The sequence below is a fragment of the Pholis gunnellus genome (genome assembly GCF_910591455.1).
Source record: "Pholis gunnellus genome assembly, chromosome: 3".
NCBI classification, from domain to species: Eukaryota; Metazoa; Chordata; class Actinopteri; order Perciformes; family Pholidae; genus Pholis; species Pholis gunnellus.
The window spans coordinates 27,835,243-27,863,238 of NC_136529.1; the positions used below are offsets into that span (position 1 = coordinate 27,835,243).

General features: G+C 41.8%; 1 protein-coding gene and 1 long non-coding RNA gene across 2 annotated transcripts in view; both read left to right on the forward strand.

Annotated features, from left to right (window-relative positions):
* The first annotated feature begins 283 nt into the window (after positions 1-283).
* Positions 284-2,215, forward strand: LOC306715621. Its single transcript, XR_013767693.1, has 3 exons — positions 284-681; positions 1,036-1,192; positions 1,506-2,215. It is a non-coding gene; the product is annotated as an uncharacterized lncRNA (long non-coding RNA).
* Positions 2,216-3,309: 1,094 nt separating this feature from the next.
* Positions 3,310-27,996, forward strand: part of raly (RALY heterogeneous nuclear ribonucleoprotein) — a 104,028-nt gene continuing 79,341 nt past the window's right edge. Inside the window, exon 1 of the mRNA XM_079156784.1 lies at positions 3,310-3,392. The gene's annotated coding sequence lies outside the window, so the exon portion shown is untranslated. The remainder of the gene's footprint in view (positions 3,393-27,996) is intronic.

Here is a 27,996-nt window from a genome sequence, read left to right on the forward strand (position 1 = left end):
GTCAGCCCCGAAATTTGCCCGAAAAACAAGAGAAAAAAGAAGAAAAAAAAATGCCCCTTAAAGATCTGAAGTCTTCTCCTCAGGCTGATTAATGACTCAACATTAATCACATTCTTTTAGCCTATTTACCACAAGATACTTTTATCATAAATATATATATTATATCAACTTACATATACAATTATACAAAAAACTTTGAACCACGTGACTGGTAGGCTACACTGTAACAAATTGCTGTAAAAATACAAGAAATTCTCAACAGCAAGGTACTGTTCTTCGTAAATACAGTTGAATACAGTTAAATCCAGCAAAAGTTGAGGCCTTGGAAGAAAAAAAAAATTAACAGCAGCTACTGTCCAATCTTGCAGTATACTACAGTATTTTTTCCTTTTTCAGTTGACTAAGCCCGCCCCTTACTCTTCAACAGCACACGGCATCAAGTATCTACTGCTTAGTTAGCACATAGTCAACCTAAAGAAAATGAACAGAAAGCTTTAGATATCATAGACCGGTGATTTTATTCAGGATGGAAGAATAATAATAAGAGGGAATTTGAGAAGACGATTTTCAACGGACTCTGACCGAAGCACCGAAGCAGACCGAGCACCACCTGCTGCTTCAGCTCGCCTACAAACACGCAGCGGACACCGTCCATCCTGCCCCTGTGGCTCACTGAACAAGGTAATTTAGATGTTATCAAAGTTAGCATGACCGTGTTCAGTCATTTTGTGTTGAATCTACATTGTATTGTACTGATTTTTTGCCGATAACGTGACTTGTTGCATGCTAACATGCTAACGAGCGGTGCTTGCAGGACAGCGACTGCTGCAGTAGCTCACGCGGTTCACTGTGCATACGTGGTGACCCGTGTGTTAGAAAAGAATGGCATGCGATCTACCGGCGTTACCAGCGAGAGTTATTTCATTTTCATAGATACCTGATTGAATTTCTCAGCAATTGAATCAACAAGCTGAGTTAATATATATATATTTGATATGGTTTCAGAACATTAACTATAATTGTTGTCTGCATTAGTTGCTGGTGACGCTGCTTGATAAGCATTGAAGCCACGTCGTCTGTGAAGGCATCCAGCCAAGCTTCATCACGTTGCTGCTGCGGTTTTCTCCAGCTACGATGTGTTCAACTTGCAATACCAAGAGGAAGCTGCAAGGACACTGGAGTTTGTTCAAAGGTAAATCTTCTGCAGTCTTAAATATTATTTGGATATTTTTCTGAAGGTTAATATGTTGCAACATGATTGAGCTTGTAGCCTTGATGTGAGAACGTGTAGAACAAAAATCAGACCTTGTATGTTCACATTTTTTGCTTATATGAAATATTCACACATATGTTAGATGAAAATAAGATTATTCTCTCATTGTTAGTAGACACAGAGGTCAGAATACTTGTAATTTGTATTTGTTTATTCCAATGGGGTTCAGTATTAAGTGTGAATATTCTTTACATACCACACCTAATATATATATGCTTTCTCTGTTATTTAGGCGCTTCATTGGGCTCAACCTGGAAAGGGGGACAAAGGCCAACCAGGGGAAGGTGGTGTCCAGAAAGACAGGGAAGCTGGTCCAGAAGAAGGCAGGAGCTGTCAATCCCCATGTGGCCACCCTCATAAAAAACCTCCTGGACTTTGAGTGTGGCTTTATGTAGTCCACAGCACATCTCCACATAGGAGGAAGGAGAGATCGCCCACACTGCTGGTGTTCTTTTTTCCTTTTAAGGTAACAAGTTTCAAAATTGTGTTCTGTTCAGTTCTATCGAGTTGTCTCAAATGTGCAGTTCCAGATTTGTTCTTTTACTTGCTTTCTATTACACTAATGACCATAACTAAATAAAAAAGTGATACTGAAGGCGGGGTACATTTAGTAAACTATAAGAGTTGTATATAGATTGTTGCGAATCTGTTTAACATGATGCAGTGTTCTGGTCTGATTGTATTGTACAATAACGTAATTACTGACAATGTTTTTTGTTCTAATTTACTTTAATGAATACAATTTTATATGGTGCTTTTAATATTTGTATTTTGCAAAAATGTGATCACTGTAAAATTGTCAGTTATTGAATGTGTTTGACACTGCATTGGCTTTAATAAAAGCTTTTTAATGTAAGGCCATCTCTTGTTTGAGTCGTTTCTATGCTCGCAATTTTCAGGGGTTTTATTTTGAAATGTAACATTTTAAATCATTAGCTTCTAGCAGTGTCATACTGTAAATACATTCTACGGTAATGAACTGTTCATGCATTTTCTATACAGCACTGTACTGTCATACTTTTTTACAGTATGAAACCGTTGTTGTACATTACAGTAGGTATGCTGTAGAATTACAGTTAGAAGCTGGAGCCTGTAGCTGCCAGCTCTTTACTGTAATTTAACGGGGAAATTTGTTACAGTGTACGTCATATGGATGAGCATCGTATTTCACAGCTGATTGGACAGCGCCACTGTTTGAATGGAGGAGCCCCGCCAAACAGACACACCGGTGAGTCACCACAGTGTTTGTCGAGAAATGCCAAGTGTGTCGTCTGCACCTGATGGTGATCCACTGAACTGTTCAAGGGAGGATAACGATACAACTTACGTAAGCAAACCGTGGGCGCGGGGCGTGAGAAGAGAATGTGGGATTTGAATGTAAGTGTGTGTGTGTGTGTGTGTGTGTGTGTGTGTGTGTGTGTGTGTGTGTGTGTGTGTGTGTGTGTGTGTGTGTGTGTGTGCGTGTGTGTGTGTGTAGGTGTTTCTGCCTGCACTCAGTGATGCGAGAGGCAGAATAGATTATATTGTGCTCGATTATTGTTGTGATCTATAACCCTGCAACAGACACAAAAAAAGAGTATAGTTTGATAAACTCCATTAACAGCCTCAGGTTTAATGTGTGGAGGTGTATGTGAGCGTAACTGTGCAGCCAGGCAATGAATCCATTTTTGGGGAAGGGGTATCCCTTTAAGCATTTATAACGTATAATAATGACAAAATACTTGCCAGATTTTGAAAGTTACATTTCTCCTTTCATTTTCATTTACACAAAGGACATTTTCTGACATATTTATTGAAGACAAAATACAAAAAGGACCAGGCGGCCTGTCATAATTAAAGAGTTAAGAGCCTTTCTGGCTCTATCCGTGCGCTTTGTTAGCCCGGTGCCAAATTACGCACGGGGCTCCCCGCGGCAGCTCTGCCGCCCGGTCTCCCCCTGCCTGCCAGCACTCAGTGGTTCGCTCCAGTCGGCGCTCAGCTGCTGTTCACCACCTCACCACCTGCCGGCGCGCAGTCGGAGCTCCAGCCCGGTTACCGAGCGCACACCGAGCCTCAACCGCCTGCCCGTCTTCTTCTCCTCTCGCTTCAGCCTCTTTGAGCGTTTTTGCCTCCTGCGTCGGTAGGTCAGTTCTCCCTTCCTCTTTTCTTTCCCTCGCTCTTTCTTTGTTGCTGTTTTGGTTCTCCTCTTGTTTTTTTTGTTTTATTTTTCGCACTGAATTTCAGCAGCTGCTTGGATTTCTCTGTGTTGTGCTGCCAGTCTTTACCGGAGCTTTTACCCGCTGCTTGTTGCTGGAAGGAAGCCCGTGTTCTGGCTTTTTTGTGTTTATTTTCACCTCTTTTATTTATTTTTTTTGAGATATTTTCTCGCTTTTTTCTCTTTTAATTTGAAGAAACATCGCAAATATGTCTTCTCTGATCTCACACGATTTATTTTGATTTTGGTGTATCTCATTCTTCTGTTTGATCTCTTTTATCTCATTCTTGCAGTTAGATTTTTTTCCTTTTCTAAAAAAAGAAAAAGGCACATGGGATTTCCATTCCTCTTAAACTTGAATGTTGCGCATGCAGCATGCCAGAACGCAGCGAGGATGAGGATGGTGATGGGCAGGTGTTGCACGGACAGCTGATCTTCATCCACGGAACTGCTCGTGTTTCCGTTGAGACTGCTTTTTGTCTGAACGGTGATCTCAGTTGTGAATCTCGGTCAGTGCGTGCGAATGTGTGTTTATTGCCACACACACATAAACACACACGCACACACTTTAGCAGCCTGTTTCACTGTCGGTCCTCGTGAAGCAGACCAGGAGGAGCTGACAGGTCGGGGTTTGGTACTCTGCCACGTCCTGTTCTGCATCCCTGATGTGTATACTAGCTGCACACTGACTGTTGCTCCATGCTGATCTGAGCCTCACGGCATGCTGACAGTATTTCCATGACATGCCTTGCTTCTGAATTGTTTCTCACTGTTTCAAGATTTGTGTTGGTGTTTGGTGAACCAGAACTGAGAATCGGAGTGCCAACAGATTATTTAACCAAATGAAAGAGCAGTCATCGATCAAGATGAATAAGAAGTAGGGATAGCAGTAACATACCTATGGAAAGGAATGCTTTAAATCATACAGGTGTTATTGCTGTTAACAGTGTCAGTTGAGTAGAACAGGGTGCATTTAAGTGCCATGGTAAAGTATGGAAAACAGACTTTCTTATTGCTCATCCTACCGGTATGTTAAACGTGATGGTAGGATGAGCGACAAAGACTTAACTACTGTAAGACACAGCCATCATAGCAACATGTTCATTCATTTCTCCTTAAAAAATATGACTTTAGTTCTGTAGATATTGTTATCTAAGGAACAAAAACTGATTGTTTAGAAAAGTTACAGATGATTTGTGTATCATATAAAACGGAAATCGACAGCACATGAGGAGATCGGTGTGTGTCTTCTTCAAACTGACGGACTGATAGTGTGTGGTACTTTAAATCTATTCTTCTTTTGATCTTTTTAAATAGTATAGATTGGAATCGGGTGCTTTTGACTGGCACCCCCCAATACAATGGTATATAATGGATCACTTAAAAAGCACTACATGATATGAAGTCATTAGGAACATTGATTGACACATTTGTGAAAGATTGTAATGATTGAATAAAGCAACTGTGAGATATGACAACAAGCATCACTTCTCTCTGGTCTGCAGGGACTCCATATATAGTTTATTTATACAGCGCTGTTTCGCAGTAGACATGTATTGGAGCTTAAATACAAACAACTGTTGCAATCAGGAAAATGTGCTTCTTAGTTAAAATGATGGAAATCTTCATGTGTTGGAAAATACAGGAACAAAAAAGGAAAAAAACAGAAAACGACCGTGAAATGTGACTGAATTCATCAAAACTGCCTGAAGGGAAATCCGCGTCCTCCACACATATAACGTGCATTCAAAGCTGCAGGCTGGACTTGATAATGAAGAAGGAAGTTTACCATTTCCCATGAATAAATTACATTTTTAACAGTCTTGTTAACGGAGAAGTGAAGGTTCGTGTGAGCAGCATTGTCAGACGGAAGGCTTGTAAAGAAGAAATGCTTTGAATAAAGGCATGTGAATGAAAAGGCAATCCCATAGTGGCGGCACACCCCTCCTCCTCCTCACACGTCACCGTAGTAACGTGCTTTACGTGCCTAATGTGAACAGTGCACTCCGTGGTGAGCAGTGAGATGCAGCTACAGGCAGGACCGCGAGGCTCAGTGGAGGAAAATAGTCTGCAGGATAAGATCAGGGAAGCTGCAGGCCGCCGCCGGTTACTCTGTGAAGGTGTTTCGTCTCCATTATTCTCAAACAGCATGCGTCTGGGATTCATGATCCCGCTCCATTTGTTCCTGACTGTGTGTGGATCAGTCGGCCTGCTGCTGATCAGAGATGTGCGCTATGTTTGGAAGTAGTTTTTATTTTGTTTTGTAGCAGAGCTAAAGTCAATGAATGACCGAACCCGGTTATTTGGCAAAACACCGATACTTTTAGTTTCTTAGCGTTAGTCCCACACATCACCCACACTTTATATATTACATTATGAATATATATTATATTATAGGCCTTATGGAGGCCGTGTTTTGATAAAGTGTGTCGACCCATGGAGGAGCATGAAAAGAGTTATGGAAGCAAGAAGAACCTGCAGAGACACCAGACGGTAGCGCAGCACAAGCGCTCAAGCTGAGTGACGACAGTGAAAGCTGTCACGTGAGCTTCAGTGTTTCCATTCAAGTATTTTCATGTGACGCGAAGTATCGGATTGGAAAAGCTTTAGAAGAAGGGTTTTGACTTTGACGAAAAAGAGTTAACATGAAAGAACACTTAAAATATAACAAACTCCTGAAGACGTCTCGTGTTTTCTCTCTCTCGTGGATGAGTTATATGGCCGAGGCGACTTGTTCTGTTTCCAGTTTGCAACCTCCTCTTCTTCTTCTTCTTCTTCTTCTTCTTCTTCTTCTTCTTCTTTTACTCCGTTTATTGGTAGATTCCAGCCATAGAGCCTATAGCGCCAGCGTCTGACCAAAATACTCCGTAGCAAAGTTTATTCGCTCCAAACAGTTGATCGAAAGTCTCTTTACTCGCTTTTCTTTTAGTTTTTGCGTCATTTCTAAAGTCAGCTTAACATTTGCTTGATAACTGAATACAAACACGATTCTTTTGAGAACAGTGAGAGACGCTTACTTCACTATTCTCACTCATCGCTCATCGTTCTACGACTGCATGCGTTCAGGCTGCTGTATTGGTAGAAAAGAGAAAAATGAAATGGGGGATAAATAAATAATGCCTTGTATTCAAACATCGTCATATTAACTATTTAGCGCCTCTGTGCTGATAATGAATGGAAGTTGCAGCACTTTGACTGTGTAGGAGCTCATTAGTGTTCGTGCTCTGCAGCTTTGTGTGTGTGGTTTAGTTTGGCTGAGTAACATTCAACATGTAGATTCAGAGTTGTGGAAAATTGATTTTCAGATTGATTTTTGTTGCATATTTAAATGAGTGGATATTTCTGATTCGGCGTGAAGTCGTGTCGGGGAAGGTCATGGGTTCAGTCAAGGCTGAATCTGTTATTAGCCAATTGAATGGGTGTCGCTGTGGATGCAGTACAATGTTTTCTTGTCAAATTGAAGTAGCAATGCAATAAGCGGGAAAGTGTACAGCGAGCGACTCGTTATTGGGAATGAAATTGAAACAAAACAACTTTAAGTTCTGGCCACGAAAGAACTGTGCTATGGGTTTAGGAAAAGATCTAAGTTTGGGTTTAAAATAAGTACGGAAGTCAACGTTGGACTTTCGGTTTCACACGGGAAACCTGAGTGAAAGTCTTTGTCAGCCTTTGTGTAGGTCAGTGTTAAACGTGCTTGCCACCCATTGTCCTTTTAAATAATCAACATCATTGATTGCAAGAATACAACTATTTGCAAATCGTGCGTTTGCGCGTCAGAAGAATGTCTGCGCTCGTTCAAAGCATGCATTCCCCCGAAGAACAAGCTGCAGCTTAAGAAACTCTCCTTGGATCAAAAGTGTTTTAAACAGAGACCCAACAACGTGGTGCTTCTAAATGCTTCTCCACTGCTCATAGTTTTGTTAATAGTAATTTCTGCAAAGCTGTTATGATGGCAACGCAACGTTGCACCATCCGTCATCTGACGCTGTTACTCGGTTAGTTTCTGTTCACTTTGACGGCCGTTTACGAGTGAGAAAAAGAGTTAAACTAACGTTACAGTCTGTGTTTCATTTCATTTATTTATTTGGCTCCTCAGTGATACAAACATGCATTTGATTATCTCTCCAGTGACTCAATCCACGTTATAATCATTTCAAGTTTTATATCTAAGTTCTTCAGTTCAGGGAAAGGTCCAGTATAACAGAAGATGATTGAATAAAATATTAATATTAAGTTTTGATATTTATTTTTGAGTAATTTAATTGTAATAGAATAAACGATAAATTGGTGGTTAGATTAATTGACTAGTTAATCAATAGTAAAATAGATGCAGCCTGAATTATATCCACCAGAACTATTATTGTTATTGGTCATAAAACACTATTATTATAGCTGTTGTGCTATTACTGTTGTTACAATGCATCTCTCTCTCTCTCTCTCTCTCTCTCTCTCTCTCTCTCTCTCTCTCTCTCTCTCTCTCTCTCTCTCTCTCTCTCTCTCTCCTACCTGGTAAAGGGGAGTTTTTATTTGCCCCCATAGCGCCCGTCGTAGCTCGCGGGAGAATGTCGTCTCTCTAGTGTGGAGGCTTTCTTCATCACTTCATCATCAAGGTCACTTCATCATCAATTGATTTACTGAACGTTTACATTGCAACTCAGTGGATCCTTGATTCAATCCACGATCTATTAAACAACCGTTTCCTCTGAAAACTTGTATTCTCATGCAGGTTCACCTCACGCTGTCTTTGAACTTTGCTTTGTTCAGGAGGCGTTTCCTGCACAGACTACAGATGTGTCACTTTACCAAGCGGTGACCTGGATGTCCAGCGTTCCCTGTCCAGTACAGCTGCAGGCTGGATTCAGCGGTGGTGCAGCAGGCTCCTCCATCTTTTTAGTGCAGGTTTTGTCGGGGGTCCTGTAATAGAAACGTGAATTATAAAACTCAGGCTCGCAGTCCTTTGTAAGTGGGAGATTTGACATTCTTTCATGTCCGCTTCCTATTCTCAGTAGTGGTGCTGATAATACAGAATGAATAGTGAAGAAAGCAGCAGGTGGTCCTGTGTTACATGCGTCTGTGCACCTACTTGATAAATATAAAAGGCTTTCTTTGTTTAGCCTTCGGCTACCTGAATGGGGACAACAACTCGCCAGAGGAGCTTAAGGCAATTTAAAATCATTGTAAACATGAGTTTATGGTCTTAATCTCTAGTTTCAAGTCTTCTTCAATACAGCATGATGTTCATTTAGTACATGATGGTCCATTTAGAGTCACACAGACCATAAAGCAGGGGATGCTTTAGGGCGGGCTGACTGTGATTGACAGGTTGCTGCCACGGCGTTGTCCGATCTGGGAGTTGTCTTTTTTTCCCGTCTTCAGTTCACGAAAGTTAACTGCCAGAAAATGTCTTTTTCATTGTTCAGTTGTTTTTTAGCTCCATCCTCGACTGCCAGAAACAGGGTAAATACGTCCACTTCTTACAGTCTGTGGTCTTTATTTCCCCATTATTCTAGACACTAAATGCATAATAAGGAAAACAAGAATGCAGCAGACTGTTGACATTATAATCTGTATCTTAGATTGGACCAACGCAGCTCAATTACCCTGAAGTTATTTCTCAACTTCTGCATTACACTTTCTGTACTCGGTACAGGAAGCTCTTGTGCTTATTGAGGAAAATGCATTTTCATTTGAGTGATCTATTACATGGAAACAAATCACAGCAATCCCAACACAAACCCAGTAATAGCCCGTCACTTAAATCTACTTAGATCTATATTACTGCCTCCCTAATGATTCACTGAGCTGTGGGCTTTGGAAGCTGGAAAATTACCCTCATGGCTTGAAAAATGTAAATATAGTGGAAACTCATTATCTGGCCTCATTGCCAGATATGCACACACACACACACACACACACACACACACACACACGCACACACATCAACATTTGTGAAGATTTACCACAACTGCCCATATATCACGATCCAACCACCCAAATAGGAACCATTCTTAGTCCCTGAATTAATCCCAGAAAGACAGTCGGTATTCGAGAACCACAATTATTTGAAAATAAAATAAAATTCTCGACTGGAGAAACGGAATATCTGCAAGAAATGTTACATCTGTGGGTTTGGAGTCAGCATGGGGTCATTGTTTCAAAGATGTCACAGCTACAAGCTATTATAAATGCATGAAATGTAGCCGTCGGCACAGACCGACTGACGTGCTTAATATCGGTTTCGCTGATCTTCCTACGAGCCTTTCAGCGGTTTGCGGCAATTTGCGCTCGCAGGCGAGAATACAAAGATTGAACTCATCCATGTTTCTGATTGTAAGGACAGCTGAGCAATTTATATTAATGCACACGGACTTCTTGTCCTTCAGGTTTTCTTCACTTTTGGACACAAAGTTTTTGTAGAAAGAGCAGCATGTAATGAAAATGAATGTTTTGTGCTGTTTTAATAAAGTAGCAAACGGCAGCTGGACGGAGTTTGATAACTTGAATTTTTTTTCTAAAATGGCATCAATAATTCAAGAATGCTTAAGAGAAAAAAAGTGATCTAACACTGAGACAAGACAGTGGAATCATCCCTGATGTATCTCGGTGTGTATATATATATATATATATATATATATATATATATATATATATATATATATATATATATATATATTCTTTTTAAGTTGTCACATTCCTTGATTTGTAAAAACACACCGCACCCATTTTACACGGTCAATATCACATTCCATCATTTCATTGCGAGACGCCAAAATCGTGATCAGCAATAACAATGAAATTACTCGAGGAGCCCTAATTTCTTGTATATCAGCTCATTTAAGTTCTGGACTTCATGATTTAAACTATTGCAAACTGGTCTCATCCAGCATTTCTTAGCTTTGCCAACAAAAAACGAATACGCCGTAACGCGTAGATATTCCATCTGTTGTGTGACTTGCGTACTTCTCTAACTCATTCCTGAGTTATTTTAACCCAAATTACCAACTTTTCATAAAACTAAGTAATTTTGTTGCATAATAACTACGTTGTTTCCTGTGAAGACTCACGTTTATTTTGAACAGACCGTGTGCATGTAACGAGGGGAAATTGCCGCGTGTTGCCGGCTTTTGTATGAAAAGGCACAAAATATGAGGAGTAAGTTCTCATAAGACATCATAACCGTTGTGTGAGGATACGTTGACTATTACATCTGTGTGGCAAGGAATGTAACTACAGTATGCACTGAGAACTCAAAGAGATGAGTAATCATTTGTTGCTTTAGAGACAATAACATCCTGCAGTAAAACACACACACACACACACACACACACACACACACACACACACACACACACACACACACACACACACACACACACACACACACACACACACACACACACACACACACACACACACTGCAGCAAGAACTGTATCACACCCAGACTAACAAGACACTATCCACAACCTCACTGCGCCAGGGAAACCAACCGTGGCTCACACACACACACACACACACACACACACACACACACACACACACACACACACACACACACACACACACACACACACACACACACACACACACACACACACACACAGAGTGAAGCCAGCAGCCAGATGAACATCACTTGAGAGCAGATGGGGGTTAACAGTGAGACACTCGCACACATATGCTCGGCAGTGGCTTGTCCATAGAGACTCACACTTACAAGTGGACCAGAAACACACACACACACACACACACACACACACACACACACACACACACACACACACACACACACACACACACACACACACACACACACACACACACACAGAGTGAAGCCAGCAGCCAGATGAACATCACTTGAGAGCAGATGGGGGTTAACAGTGAGACACTCGCACACATATGCTCGGCAGTGGCTTGTCCATAGAGACTCACACTTACAAGTGGACCAGAAACACACGCACACACACACACACACACACACACACACACACACACACACAGACAGACTGTAGCTCGTGGGCGTGACCGGTGCTGGAGGTGCGGCCCGTCAGGGTTTGTGTGATTTTTTTAATAAATTATGATATATTATTATATTGCAATAGTGCATTTTCTGGAATTCCAATAATTAAATTAAACAGAGAGGAGCACATGTTTGTGGCTAATCCGGTTAGTTGAAATACCCCAAAAATCAATCAATCAATCCATAAAAACTCCATAAATATGCTACATTGTGTTTGAGCTCGTCAGCTAACATGCGGACACGTGTTCATTGGTTTCTGTTCTATTCATTAAAGTAAACACTGAAAATCAATTTGAAATTTGGCCCGAGATGTAGAAACATGAGTTTTTTTGTTATTAGTGCATGAAAACGCATGAAAAAGCACAGGGACTGCTCTGAAAACGCTCTGTTGCTGCGTTTGAACGTGGATGTTTCTCTGACAGCCGCCTGATAACAAAACGTAATGATGCCAGAAACCACCAGCTTCCTTTTGAACGACGGCGTTTGCTTGCGTTCGTCTCCGGAGTTTGCTTTCCTGACAACAGAGCTCATGAATATGCTTCTGTGCAGCCGCTTGACTGACTGCCGATGTACTTGGTCGACTGCCTGTCGACTGGCTGACTTGTCTGCTTCCTGTCCTCCAGTTCACCGTCATTGTCAGCATCTCTCTGCGCTCTGCGCTCTCCTCTATTCTTGATCTCTCTCTCTCTCTCTCCGGCTTCTGCCAACATTTTCAACTAAACTCTCATTAATGCAAATTGCCTGCGCTCTCTCTTTGCTCCAACATTCACAGCCCTCCAGTGTGTGTGTGTGTGTGTGTGTGTGTGTGTGTGTGTACGCGCCCCCAGTCAGGAGTCAAGAGGAGTCCTGACATTTTGAAACTCAACCACCTCCCTGATTCAGCAGAAACAGATGGAAACCTCCCCTCCTCCTCCTCCTCCTCCTCCTCCTCCTCCTCCTCCTCCTCCTCCTCCTCCTCCTCCTCCTCCTCCTCCATCTCCATCATCTGCTTTCTTTCTTTCATCCCATATCTTTCTCTTTACCTCTTTCTCATTTGGAAAAATGTTTACTTCATGTTGCCGTCAATTCAATTTAAATTCAGGTTTTGTTAGCGTGCGTCGGACCTTCAAACCTTTAGTTTGTTTGTTCTGCTCCTAATCAGTGGACTAATCTGTTTTCCCCACCTGCTTGGTTCAGCTTCTTTTCACACATAAGAAAATATGAACCAAAACGTATCACTCAGAGCCGTGTGACAATGCTCCCTCTGCTGATTAGTCAGATAAGTCAGGGACGAGAAAGTAAACACAGGAAGAAGGTTCTGAGGGAACGTCTCTCGCCTTTATGTGCCGTTCATTCGTTTTTTTAACAAAAACAGGCGGCAACCTCCGGGTCAGAAAAGTGAAGCCAACGCTGAAGTGTCTCAAAGCTGCATTCTCTCTAATGTCCACCAGGGGGCGACTCCTCTGGTTGTATAGAAGTCTATGAGAAAATGACTCTACTTCTCTCTTGATTTATTACCTCAGTAAACATTGTAAACATGAGTTTATGGTCTCAATCTCTAGTTTCAAGTCTTCTTCAATACAGCATGATGTTCATTTAGTAAATGATGGTCCATTTAGAGTCAAACAGACCATAAAGCAGGGGATGCTTTAGGGCGGGGCTACACAGTGATTGACAGGTCGCTGCCATGGCGTTGTCAGGTCCGTGTTTAAGTCTCTTACTTTAACCCTTTCACAGTGTGTTTTCAGTTCATGAAAGTTAATTGTAACATTTTGGTAGATGTGATCATTTACATAGATATCAAGAGGGCAATATATTTAGTTGCTAGTGCTGGTCAGACTTTATATCATTTTTAGGCTAGTTGCTAGCAACTTTTAATTTAGCTCCTCCCCCTTGTAGTGGAGTTGGGTAAATTTCTGGTTTTGCAAGTTTGATTTTTTACAAAGCATCCGTCATTATGTTGCCTACTGGCAAATAAAAAATAGCCCACATTAGCAACCTGTGCTAATGACATCACGGCGCTAAATCCAACTCACATTGCAATGTAACTGGCACTTCATTGCCTAACGTGGTTTTATGAGAAAAGAATAAACGCACCAGATGAACATCAGCCTTAACGTTTCATTATTTCTGCTCTTCCTCTGTACCTCCCCGGAGCTCTTTGCCCCGCCCCTTTTCTCTCGCAACCCTGAGGCGTTCGACTAACAGGAAGTTACACTCTCATGGTTCTGGTCCGATGTTTCGCTTCATAGCAAAGCGGTTTGAACATTTTTACAGCGGCCGAACTCTACTTTGTAGTTTGGTCATTTCGACGTCGTACCACGTTCCCATCACAAACAAACTGCTCCAGAATATGTTCCTGAGCACGATTGGTCTGTTCACATCATGTCACGAAGGGCAGGGGGGGAACAAACAACAGTCCAATTCAACAAGACTAAATAATGCAGGTCTGAAGACTATAAAAACCTCCCCTATCACGCTAAAAGCATTTTCCCCAGACGACCATTATAAAAGAGACGGTCGTAGACGGAGCACCTTGATGTACAACAAGGTCATTTATTACTCTTTTTATTAAGAAGACCATTTGTCACAATAGAGTCTGAGATTCCAGCATTTCATTATTGATCATTTGTCGTTGTGGGTTATTGCCTGTTGAATAATAAGACATTCGCTTTATTTGTATTCGTGTGTACAACACAATGAAGTGTGGAACAAATGGTGAAGGATATGATGCAATATGAAAAAAATCTATTGAGTAAAAACCATGTTTACCAAAACCTGTTTGGATCACTGTTGCAGTTTGTGTAGTCGGGATTCAGTCGTGTGCGTCGGACGAGTAACAGATGGAAACGAGACTCTGCTCTTTGAGGAAGCTCTGAGGGAGTCGCAGCGGCGACTCAGATTCTGTTGGCAGAACTAATCCCGCCTTAATAAATACATACATGAACATTGAATGTGAGTAAAATCAACAAAACTGGGACATGAGGAGGAGATCAGGGCGGACGGAGCTGAAGCATTAACAAATAAGCTGAAAAGGTACAAAATGTAACTAATAGATATCGCCATGAAACTTCCCCAGGTCGTTACTTCCATTAAGACAATTATTTCTTTTGTATTACACATTTTCTAAGATTCTATGTGTTTAGTAATTTCATCTCATCAAACATGTGCTATTTTGCACACATTTCCAGAACATAAATGTTAACATTGGATGAAGACGGGTTAAAACATCTCGTTTCATTTTGTTGACGTACACGATTGAAAGGTTTTGACGGAGGAACTATAGATATCTCTTCCTGTATCCCTCCATTATTCAGACAATACTGTCAAGAGCCTTGGGGGGGAAAAAAACTATTTTGTTTTATGTTTTTAGTCCTAAAATATTCTATAAATCAGGCTATGAATGATATATGAACAAACCCCTCTGGAAAGACCTTCAGAATATAGATAGGAATGAAACTGGAAAGTTTGCTGTGTGTAGGAGCTACTGAAGTGCAGATTTCTGTCGGAGTCTGAGAAAAAAACTCCCTTTGAGAAAACAGCGTTTTGTAAACAGACTTTGAAGACAGCACATTGGTGAATAGGGTGAAACTATCAGATATACGTTACATTAAATATGTAAATCAGGCATTATCTAAAGGAAAGACAGAAGCCAACAGACAAAGAAGTCAAATAAACACAGGGATGTGTGTTTTGATGTTTTTCTTCCACTTTTATGAAATAAGACGTTCAAAAAATCGATCAGTGCATGAAAACAATATTTTTGTATGTCAGCACTCTGTCCCAACTCACGTTATATTTACTGTCTCACGACTCATTCACAACAATTTTACACTTTCTTTGTTTCACTACAGAACACATTACTAAAACCCTCTGCACTATCACCATCTTAAAGAAAATGGTGGTTAAATATATGCAGCGTGATAAGCAGAGTTGTATGTGCACAGGACTAAATTGGGGAAAAAAGTCAGTTTATTTTAAGTCATTGAGAGAATTAAAGCTTGAAAATAGAAGCGAAGGATCCGTGGAAGCAGATCAAGGGCGGGAGGAAGAAAAAGAAGATGTAAAGGTGAAGAAGCGAGGAGAAGAATAAATACAAATGCAAAAAAAAAAGATGACTGAAGAAGAAAACGAGAGGAATCAAGGAAAGGAGGGGAGGAACGATGAAGGGAGGTAGTAATAAGAAGAGGGTAACGAGTGGAGAGAGAGAAGATACTGAAGAAGAGGAGGAGAAAAGGTGAGAGGAGTGCAGAGGAGGAGAGCGTGTGTGCGTGTGATGACGTGGCGTTGAATTATAGATGCAGCCGAGGTGAAATTTTCATGAAAATGTTGCTACGCCATTCAAAGATTTGTCGAACAACCTCATACATGACTTGAGAGATGGAGGGATGAAAGGATGTAGTGAGTAAGGAAGGAGAGGTAGCTTCAGGAAAAGGAAGGATGCGGAGGAGGTGACGGGCGGAGGAAGGTGATGATTGACAGAGGGGCGAAGAAAAATAGGAAACAAGGGGATAGCAGGATGGCAGGTAGAGAAGAAAGGGAAGCGGATGGGTGCAGAGGAGAGAAAGAGGAAGCACAGGAGGTAGAGAAGGAGCAGCATGCATGAAAGGACAGGGATGAGACTGATGGGTCAAAATCTTACAATCATATAAAGAATGTAGAGAGGGATAAAGGAAAAGGAGTGAATGACAGGAGGTAGAGAGGAAAGAGAATGGAGGAGGTGGAAAGTCCTATGGAGCGAGAGTAGGAGGTTAAAACGGGTTAATAGAGAGATAGAAAGGATAGAGAGATAGAAAGGAGTGGTAACCAGGAGCTGAGGAGATTAAGGAGGCAGAGAGGAGCGGTAAGGATGGAAAGGGAGGAAAAGGAGGCGATGAAGGGATGCAGAACGGTAAAATCTACAGAGAGGAAAAAAAGACGAAAAGGAGATAAAGAAGGGGGCATGAGGAGAGAGAGAGAGAGAAAGAGGAAGAAAAAGGACGTGATACCGATGGCCAAAAGGTGTTTTCATTCATCTTCCTGATTTGTGCTGCTAACAAGCTAACACGATGAAACTTTTTCTAGATTGCATTAGCTAATATATGCTTGTGTAGGCTAACAGTAGCTAGCTTGTGAGCTAATCACGGCTCTGTACGGTAGAGGGTTTAATGGTCTGTTTATTTGATTGTGATTCATAACCCTAGTATGCAAGAAGTGGACGTAGTCATCGTGACGTCACCCATTGGTTTGTGGACTGATGTTATCGAGCCTCGAGTTCGACGATTTCCCCATCGCCATCTTGGATTACAGCCGTCGCCATCTTGGCTTTTTTGCAACCGATGAACAAAAGTTACCATATTTAGAATGCGGAGGATCGACGTGGAGACAATACGGCTCTGGTAGCGGCAGCGATCTGTCAATAACTATAGCCCCGCCCCTAAAGCATCCCCTGCTTTATGGTCTGTGTGACTCTAAATGGACCATCATTTACTAAATGAACATCATGCTGTATTGAAGAAGACTTGAAACTAGCGATTGAGACCATAAACTCATGTTTACTATGGTACTGGTACTACACAGGTCATAAATCAAGTGAGAAGTAGGATCACTTTCTTATAGACTTCTATACAATCTGACTTCTTTTTGTAATCGGAGGAGTCGCCCCCCGCTGGTCAGTAGAGAGAATGCAAGTTTGAAGACACTTCCACTTCGGCTTCAGTCGGCAGGACCGGAGGTCGTTACCTCGGACAGCTGCTACCTTGAATTTGTAGTAACTTGAAAAAGGTCAGAGGACTCTTGCGTGCATAAAAGAAAAAATATTTGTAACTTTTCAGAGTCGCAATTGACCAAATCAAGCAAGAAACAGACTCAACTAATTTACCACTGACTTCCTGTTTTTATGCCGGTAGATGTGGTTGGAACAAACATTGATACAAGCAATTTTTATTACAATGAACTATATCATTTTCATCTCCAACAGAGCAACAGCTCAATGTCTGCATTACATCATTTTTACCCATAGTTATGTACATTTGAGCGCCTGAAGCTCCGACACACCGAAGCTCCACCTCATCAGCTGTTTTGCCCAATTCGGGGCCTCGGGCTCCAGAAAGCGATTTGCGCCATTAACCAACAAAAACTTTTTCTAAAGTCAATGGCGCAGTATTTCACTATTATTTAAAGGGTGCATAATTCAGACCGTAAGATTGTTACACACACACACACACACACAGGGACGCTCAGCAACGCGTTTCCTCCGAAGTCATTGTCCGTTATGCTCGTATGCAGTCTCATGGAGCTGTTGGTGGGACAGAGGATTCAGAGACTGCAGAGGTTTCCACCAGCCGAGGAGCACATACCTGCTGTCCCTTCCCTCCCGTCACAACAGTAATTCAGCACCCGCCGATAATGGACGGGGACAAATGGTGAATGGAGTGCCCTCTTAACCAGTAAGCAGAATGTGAAACTCATCAATACAGGACAGTTCTATGGCCGTACCACATGGCTGGAAGCCTCCTTCGCAATGTTGACCTTCAAATTCTAAATCAACATTTGAATGCTGCGCATCTTTTTTTTTCTATTTGTCTCTTCAATCGGCTTAAACTCAGTATTTCTGCACAGTTGCAGATAAAGATTGGGCTTCACTAATACAATAAGTAGCATACTATTTGTATAATTAGATTCCAGTGGTGGCCTTTTAGGATTGTTTCTGACTTCTGACTGTTTTTGAAAAGGAACGGGAGATGACACTCTGTCACACACTGATTGGTTTGATTCATGTTACGTCCAAAACACACCTTTGATTAATCAAGACACTAAATACAACCTCTTTGCGTCCAGATTATGCACCGTCTAATTAGCAAAAGTGGAGTTGGAAACGTCCTAAATGCGCTGGCACCGTGCACCTGTAGAGTGTTAAATTAGGGCCCTAAGAGTCTACGTCCATGCCTGATGGGATGTCAGTTTTCTTTAGGTATCTGGTAATTGACCAAAATTATGACTTGAGGATTGCACTGGAGGAAAAGTTTGCGTCCTCATCCTGAAGGGAACACAAATGTCTGGACAAATATTCCAGAACAATCCAGTCAAAGGTTGTTGAGACGTATTTGTAAATAACAAACGTGAACCTCATAGTGGGCCGAGGTGAAAGGTCACGGGGATCACCACAGTGATTAGGATTCATCCTCTCGGCACCGCGCATGTCTTTGCAAATGTTGAATGGCAATGTGTTCAACAGACCAAAGGACCAACACACTGCTGGTGTCTTTCAGTCTGTGGGGGGTTTTTCTTGTGGAAGAAGACGAGACAAAGTCAGCTGATTGAACAATCGCTTCTTAAAATGTCCCTGCAGACATTCAGCGAACGTTTTTTAAAAGTCAATTTCGAGCCTTTTACTTAATCTTTAGCTTAGTGAAATACCCTCTCTGCGGTAGCTTACCACCCTCTTAGGAAGAGAAAGACGGAGAGCCGCAGAGAGTTGGATGCGGCGTTAACAAGGTTTTAAGGGAGCATGTGTCGGAGGAAACGCTCTGATTGGTTCAGGCTCATTCCCCAGCAGCGCTGTAGACTCTGCAGCAGCTGAGGACTCGCATGTTGAGTTTCATTACCTGCTCTGTTTTGACCTTCGGCTGGTCAGATGATAACCAGCTTATTAACATGACCCCCCCCCCCCCCCACACACACACACAGATAAATTAACATATCCCTGTGTATTGTTTAATGTAGAATGATGTAGAACATGAAAAAAATGATCAATCGTGTGTTTGTGCGTGTGTGTGTGTGTGTGTGTGTGTGTGTGTGTGTGTGTGTGTGTGTGGTCTAATTACAATCCCCAGGCATGATAGGTTATGTGCATTAATGACATCATCGTTAATTTCCATTTAACCAGCGCTGCCTGTTGTGTTGTTTTCGAGATAACCAGCTAATTAGCCGGAAACTCGGTTGTTCCAGATGATTCAACCCGTCCAAAAAATAACAATGGAAATAAAAACAATGGACATTTATGTTCAAAGTCATAAAATACAACAACATGATATCTTCTGTCTGAACGAGGCCAGCTTGTGGTAAATGCACGGACTGTGGTAGTTTACAAAGTTTACAAAGAAGAAAGAAATGGAGGCATTACAACGAAGCTAAAGCGTGTGTGTTCTCAAAAAGCTGCAAATCAAATGTGCTGGGACATAGATTGGCTTCCGCTTTGATATTCTGTTACTGTGAACACACACACACATTTCACTTTGCTTTTTTCTTTTAATAAAAGAAAAATAAACACCCAATTTGTATTTAAATGTTTAGTTTTTGGTGAAACAAAATACATTTAAATAAATAAATAAATGTGATTAAACGCTGGAGTCTTTATTTTTGTATATCATTTCTGTGCATTCAGCTTACATGCTGAATATATATATATATATATATATATATATATATATATATACATATATATGTATATATATATATATATACATATATATACACTGTATATCTCTGAGGCACAGTAATATTCATCAGTGAGTAGTGATGGAGAGGAAAGTGTACAGAGCTCGTTGTAAGTTTGTGCACAGTTTGACATGAGTGACACCGCCCACCTACGCGCCTCCCACCCACACGGTTTGATTGACAGCTGATCCCTGGGAAATGCAATGTGGAAGTAATCTGGAGAAAAGTGGATTCCTCGACGTTCCTCTGACCTTTTTCAGCTCACGCTTACTAACATGGGCTCATTAAGGAAAGAGCAAGGTTGCAAATTATGCTAATTAGCAACCAGCCTCATTATTGGCATTTTATTTGCTTCCCGTGTGAGTGTGCTTCTCCACTCGGCTGCGTTAGTGATGAGCCGTATTCCCGTTAAGTGTCGATGCCCCGTCGATACAGCTCGATGCTGCCTAATGCTTTGGCTTCCATCTCCTCCATCTATCATCTCTAAACCTGGTCCTCTCATCCGGTCGCCAGCCACAGTCTCCTGACGTCAACACCGTACCCTCTCCACTTTCTGTTCGTCTTAATTTGAGTTCAGTGTTTTAATAAACTGACATCGTGGCCAGATCTGACATTTGCACCTCTATTCACTCTGCAGGAACCTCTCGGTGATGTGCTTGTTTGTGGTTTGTACCATGACCGCATCTTTTCCATCTGCAGACCCCTCTTTGCATTTGCCGCCTCATCCATCAATCTTAAGTACTTTTCACGTGAGGCCTGTGTGGTGATAGACGAGGCTCGCTGAAGTGTTTAAAGTGTTGATTAATCCATGATGCAGGAATTCACTCCCTTGGCGTTTTGCTTTTTTTGTTGCATCACAACCTGGATTAAAATGTATTTCATATTTACGGACCTACTCACAATAGACAAAACATGTAGTTGTTTCTCCATCCATCCGTTATCCGTAACCGCTTTCCCTTCTCAGGGAATCGCAGGGAGCCGATCACAGCTGACATTGGGTGAAGGCAGGGTGTATAAATATATATATATATATATATATAATATATATGTTCATCTCTGTGTCATTGAATACACTTGTTTTTGCCCTCAGGAGACCTCTATCCACCAAAGTGTTGTATTAGCTGTTTTGATGGAGCTTTGGGTTGTTTTCCTAACGTAGCACCGTTTCTACCCGTTAATCCAACGACGGCCATAAAACTATCTTCATCAGTTGTGAACATTTATTGCAGTTAGTGAGTATTTAATATGTATTTTATGAGCTGTTGAACAACATTGTCATTTTGGTTTGAATAATTCTTACAGACTGTTGAGTAATCCCAAGGTTGTCAGCGCACAAAGAGTTTTTTATGGTTTAAGTAATGATTCTAACAATCATCTCCAGGTTTATTGTATTGTGTGTGTGTGTGTGTGTGTGTGTGTGTGTGTGTGTGTGTGTGTGTGTGTGTGTGTGTGTGTGTGTGTGTGTGTGTGTGTGACTTGATGAGTGATTGAAAAAAGCAGAAGAAAATAATCCAAAGTCTGAAACAAAGACGATCAGAAGTGAGCGTCATCCCAACTCCGAAATAGAAATACGGTCAGAAAGCCAATTTCCAGTAAAGAGCTCTTCATGAGGAGATAATCATCGCAGTCATTTTGCTGCGTCAGCGTAATTGATTGAATGACAGAAAGAAGAAAGAAAAGAAGGGGGGGAGGGGGGGGGGCTTGAGTACCTTCAATTTGCTTGAATTAACCTCTGTGTTGCCACTCCTCATTTAGAGCGAAGGGATGACTGAATGGAAAGGTAGAAATGAAAGGAAGGAAGGATGGTGATTTCTCTGTTACCAATATGCCTCTCACTGCACAGCAAGGAGTAAATGAGAACAGTGATCAAGGGAGGAGAGCATGCAAGTAAAGGATAAGAAGGAAGGATAGGAGGGAGAACGGCCTGACTGAGAGGAGAAAAAGGACGTAGGAGTCATGGAAGGAAGGGAAAAATGTGAAGGAGGAAGAAAAGTAAGAAGAAAGGAGAAACTTGATGAATTAAATCAGATGTGATTTGATTTTGAATCTCTAGAAGAAGCCTTGAAACCAGACTGTGTTTGTAAAGTTGTACAGCCTCCATTGTTGTTATTCCTGCGTTGCTTTAAGTACAATGACAAAGCTTAAAGATGCCAAAATACGAGTCAGCTCTGGGACTTCTCAACTCGTGGTTGGAGTCGTTGCTCAGTCAGCAGCTCTACTCGTTGGGACCATTTCAGATGCTTTTCATATTCCTCCAGTACATGAAAAAAATGCTGCATTTCCCCAGCAGTCCATCAGCATGTAAGTGAGTGCAGGAGATGAACGGCTAAAAGATGGGTAGAGGAGGAGAGGGGAGGTAAAGGATGCTCTGAATTACTCAAATCAGATTAAGTTCCTTGAGCACAAATGTGCTCCAGCGTGTGTCGGCGCATGCATCATGTTAATCTATGACTAATTAAACTGAGTTGTTAATTTGAGCCTTGCCTGTGCTGCGTTTCGGCTGCTGTGATTTATACATGGTATTTGCATGTGTTATAGGAAAAGAAAGGGGGAAGGGGCGCAGTTAATAAAAAAGCTAAAGAAAGGAAGGACACCAGGAAAGAGGCCTCAGACAGAATTAGCTCAGTTGAGGTGCAGTTATTCCACCATTAGTGGAAATCCGATGTGTGTTTTCTTGTAGGTGTGTGTGATGTGTGCATTTGCAGCCACCGTGCCTCATGCATATACATCCCTGTGCTGTGCTGCTTCCCCCCCGACGGGCTGAGTTATAGTTTAATCTGTTTCCGCTGCGTCCTGCATTGAAAGCAGCCTCACAAATCACGGACCAAATCCAGACGTCAGCTCACCTCCACACACAGGAGGGTTATGATCAGGGCTCATGTGTGTTACAGTAATGTAGACCTGCACACGTGTGTGTGTGTGTGTGTGTGTGTTCAGTAATGTGACAGTTCAATCAAACGATCGACAGACGTTCCTCTCGCCCGTATTGAACACAGAAGTCGGGACAGATGTGCCGAATAGCGGGCGTTCCCGAGCCCTTTGTCCAATGTGCGCCGGGCACATTTTCTAATCGGACTCTCACAAACACAAAATAAAATCTATTCTGTAAAGGATTGCTGCTACACACAATGTAATGTACAGACCATTCCCCATTCTAAAATATTTATATTTTATTATTATTATGTTCTTTTATTTATTTATTTATTTTCTCCAACCATCTGGTGACCTTCTGAAAACCTATTTTAGGAGTGCTGTGTATTTATGTTAAGACCAACCATCAAGAATTCTCATTCACTTCGATCAGCCAACAGCATTAGCACAGTGGATGACGGGTCATGTGGCAAAACATGTAGGATTTCTATTAAAAAGATGAAACTGGATGGATTCATATGGCAAAGCCCCGTTTGGCCAATTAAGAACATGCAGGTGTACGTTCCCGATACATCAATGTGTGTCATGATCTTTGCATTTTCAAACTCGTGGGTCTATTCCTCGAGTTAGTGAGGATCAGTGTCTGTTTAAAATAACACCGATGTAAAACAGTCCACTTTAATAAGAGACAGTCAGAGCAACTGATGCAGTACAAAGAACTAAAGAGTCGTCAGGAGGGCGGTCGGGGTGGATGGATGGTCAAACAAACACTTTCACCCAGGAGACCGCTGTTTATATCCCGAATGAAACCAACGTCAACTTTGACTCATTTTAAAGTAGATTCGTTGGATATCTTCCGTACTTTACTCAGTTCAGTTACGTAACCAAGTCTTGAGCACAATGTGCAACCTATTTGAATCGCTGTTGATTCAGAAGTCTGGATTCAGGATGATATTCATTTTAAAGAATAAATAACAGCATGTTGACGTTTACACTTTTACTTCCTTTGTCGTGAGCGTTGGAGCCGAGCGGCCGCTTGTAGGGCTTTACAACTTTAGTGTTGTTTACTCGGAGCAATCAAACTAAAAATGTTTCACGTTAAATGCCATTTGGCATGTGTGTGTATAATGTGTCCCTGTGTGTGTGTGTGTGTGTGTGTGTGTGTGTTACCGTGGAGCAGTGTGAATGTAAATCGGGCTCAAAGCACCAGAGAACATGCAGAAAAGACGTCAGCTGCTGAACACTTAGTGTTTCTGTGGGTTTAAGGTCTTAACCCCCAAAGAGATGCATAAATGTGCGGAATGCTAACAATTATATATGCAGCATATATGCATGTGTCATTTTGTACAAACATGGCTCATTTACATTCCCTCTCTTTCTTTTATTCTTCTATGCAGTCATGTGTGCAAAGCTTTTTCCACTTAGAGCAAATGAGCTCATGTTATGTGTGTGTGTGTGTGTGTGTGTGTGTGTGTGTGTATTTCGAAGGTGTCATAAGTTTGTATGTCCATCTGGCACCGACCGCTCTCTGCTCCGCTCCAGCATTCACTCCGACTTGTTTCTTTTAAATCTTGTCGCGGCGCAAAACTGCTTTGGGTGTCATGTAACACAAAAGTCCTGTCCTTCAAAAGACGACATCGCCAGACCGTTCCTCACACTCCATCTGAACAGAGAACAATATTTTATTTTCCATTTTGTTCCTCTCCATCAAGGCAGCTCCACCCCACCTCGTACAGTCAGTATTCTGAAACTGAGAGGGGGGGGGGGGGGGGGGGGGGGGGGGGGGGGGGGTCATCAGTGTTTATCTCATGTCCCGACAAAGGCGGGTTGTATTTCATTCAAAAGCTTTTACCGGCAGCCTTTTACTTGATACGAAGCCTAAATCCTCGTTGTGACATTTCAATTTAAAACACATGAAAGATAGTTCAGGCTGTCAGCCAGAGCGGCACGCAGCGTTCACACTGAAGGAGATGCTCTTTGATTAAAACAGCGCTGTGGCATTCTGGGAAGCGAGCTGAAGACGATGCTGCCAAAATTAATAATAAAGAGAAATACATCTAAAGGATGTAGTTAATAAACTCTGAAGCTCTGACTGTATGGAGAGCTCAAATGACATCAACACAAACAATTCATCCGGGACCAAAGCTGCCAGGAGTTTGTGTTGATTGTCTCGTCTTTTAATGAAGCGATGTATCAGTAGGGATGGGTATCATTAGGACTTTATACTATTTCTCTCGTCGGTTCTTTTTGAATATTTTGTGAGGATAAAAAGACTTTGAAATACTTACAGATAGTCTTTCCTGAACAGAAATAAGAGAAGTTTCAAAATATTTTAAAATATATTCGCAGCTAAACAATTAGCAAACAGATTAGCTTTCATCCATTAGCCAATTCTTATTAGCAACCTCAGTGTAGCATCGCTAACGTTACCTGCGGTGGACGAGGATGGACGGCTGCTCGACAAACGGTAGAAATCTGATCATTTCTGCAGATCGATGTTCTCTTGTTGGCCAGATGTTGTGATCGACTGCTGCTGTTTCCTCTCCTACTCGTGAGGCTTTTATTGTAATTGTGACAACGAGAGTTCTCAGCATCGACTGGAGTAAAACGTATCCACACTTTGGATCTTTTTCTTCTCTCTGCCATGACGTGTGCCTCACGCTGTACTGAGCCGGAGGGTGTGTGTGTGTGTGTGTGTGTGTGTGTCAGAGTAAAGCACAGAGAGACAGAGAGAGGACGTTTGAGACGAGGACATCTCACTTTGTAACTTCTAAAGTACCGACAGCAGAACCGTTAACTCTGGACCTTGTCAATACTTGTGTTTGATGTTTGTGGTTCTGTTGCTTACAGTGTAAAATATACAGAAACTGCAAAGACAAATGGTAATGTTCACACACACACACACATATTTCCCACTATACTTCCTCCCCTATCCGTGGCATCAAGCCCATTCCGAAGTAGTCATTTGAAGACAACAACGAATGATTAAATTATGACGAGCCGGCAATTTGTGACATTTGTTATTAACAAAGCAGAAATATGGAACCACATAATCTTTTTGTTTTCTAATTCATGTGAAACCCACATCATTTCCATATTCCACACTCCGCTCTGATCCGAAATAATGAAGGTCTGTGGTCTCGTCACGCGGTTTCCACACTTCACAACACTCCGGGATCCCTCCGCTAGCCTTCAACCCCCAACAGCACTTCATAAAGGGATTAAACACACAAGTGCTCGGCTCTGCCGAAAGGTCGAACTGAGGCACTAACGCTCAGTTCGTTGGTTTTTCCTGATATCTGAAGCGGGTACTCTGTCCTCTCCACAAAACACACTGACAACTAGTCAGGCTGCCGTCTGTGAAGATCCGCTGCCAGTCGTGATGGAGGCCGGTTAAAGCAGGTTGTTGCCCTGTGAGCCGGCTCGCAGCCTTAGATCCTCAGGGGCCCTTCTGGCCGATCCAAAGTCGAGGCTGAAAGCTAAAGAAAGGTGCCCGAGCTTTTTCCATCAGGGCCCCTCGGCTTTGGAACGACCCGCCTGAGGAGAACCAGTAATCTCGTTTAAACCGTTCTTAATACACACTCACTCTTACAGACTGGCTTTTGTGTGATGTCGTCGCTTTTGTGTTTTATTTGTTGAGTTTACAAAATGATTTTACTATATACGTATATATATATATTTTTATCGTATCAACTCTCTCACTGAGCTTTCTGTTTTTGTTAATATTGCCTTGCTTTTGCTGCTTTGTCTGTCAAAGCACTTTGTAAACTCTCTAAAGTTATTATTATTAAGGCATTCTTGAGATGTGAGTGGGTTAAAGAGGATCTTTGTTGTGTGGAAAATGTTCCGAGGCGTCATCGTGATTCGTCAAAGACGACCAGCAGTGTTCTAGGATGCAAGTAGAAAATGTGCAGAGCAACTTACCAGGATGTACATTAGGCTTTTGGTGGCAATTATGATGTCATCTACCTCAGAAGATCTTTGAAGTTCTCGGGTTAACTGCATGCAGTTTATCCACTGGTCTTCTTCTAATTTTACAAATTGTCTGGAACTGTTTTATTGTGAATTACTTGTATGGTTATTTGGTCAAATACGAATGAAATGACTTCTTCATAGACATCATACAGACAGTTTGAAGATAAGTTGAACGTACAGAGCATCTCTGAAGGTGGTGGCACTGTGAAACGTGCCAGTGCTTTCAAAATGTTATTTGTGCCGTTTCTGTCCCTTTTTTGGCATCTTGTCGTCCAGCTCTGGGTAACAAAGTTAAAGGAGGACGGACTCCACAGAAAGGTCAAAGCAGAAGGTTCTATTTGATTCAAGTCAGGTCAAATTTGGTTCTAATGGGCTTTCAACACAACAGGGTTTGTCACCAAAGGCATCACAGAGCAAAGACTGACATGAATACGGATTGCACAGTGTGAGAAAGACACTGAATGTGCGTGTGTGTGTGTGTGTGTGTGTGTGTGTGTGTGTGTGTGTTTAAAGACAGCTAGTTGGGACTAAAGCAACGGAACATCTTTATTGGGATTTTGGTTGCAGGGTTTGATTTACTAATATCTCTCAGTGAGCAGCCGGAGCAGACGGCAACCGTTGGTTCTGAAAAGTGAAGCCGATGCTGAAGTGTCTTAAAGCTGCATTCTCTCTTGTGTCCACCAGGGGGCGACTCCTCTAGTTGTATAGAAGTCTATGAGAAAATGACTCTACTTCTCTCTTGATTTATTACCTCAGTAAACATTGTAAACATGAGTTTATGGTCTCAATCTCTAGTTTCAAGTCTTCTTCAATACAGCATGGTGTTCATTTAGTAAATATATATATATCGCTAATATAATGTCTTAGCATCCTAACGTTTGCCAAAATCAACGCTTAACACAAAGTGCAGCTGACACTTGTGGGAATGTCATTAGCTTGCAGGTATTTGGTCATAAACCAAAGAATTGGACAAACTTTAGCATTTTTAACCAATCATGGCGATATAGATGAAAGGTCAGGAGGTCATAGTAATCCGATAACTGTTGAGATATTTGGCTAAAAAAACATTTTGCCAGATTTGTCCAATGTTCCACCATAATGGAGACATTGGGTTGATATCGATTGGTTGCAGTAATCAAAGGTCTTTATTGACTATAATGTAGTTCCTCCGTGTCTTGTTGACTGTGTCTCGTATCACATAACTCAGTAATTCTCCTCGTGTCTCGTTCATCAGGAAAAATCCAGCACATTCGTTGGAGGTTGGAGCGCCT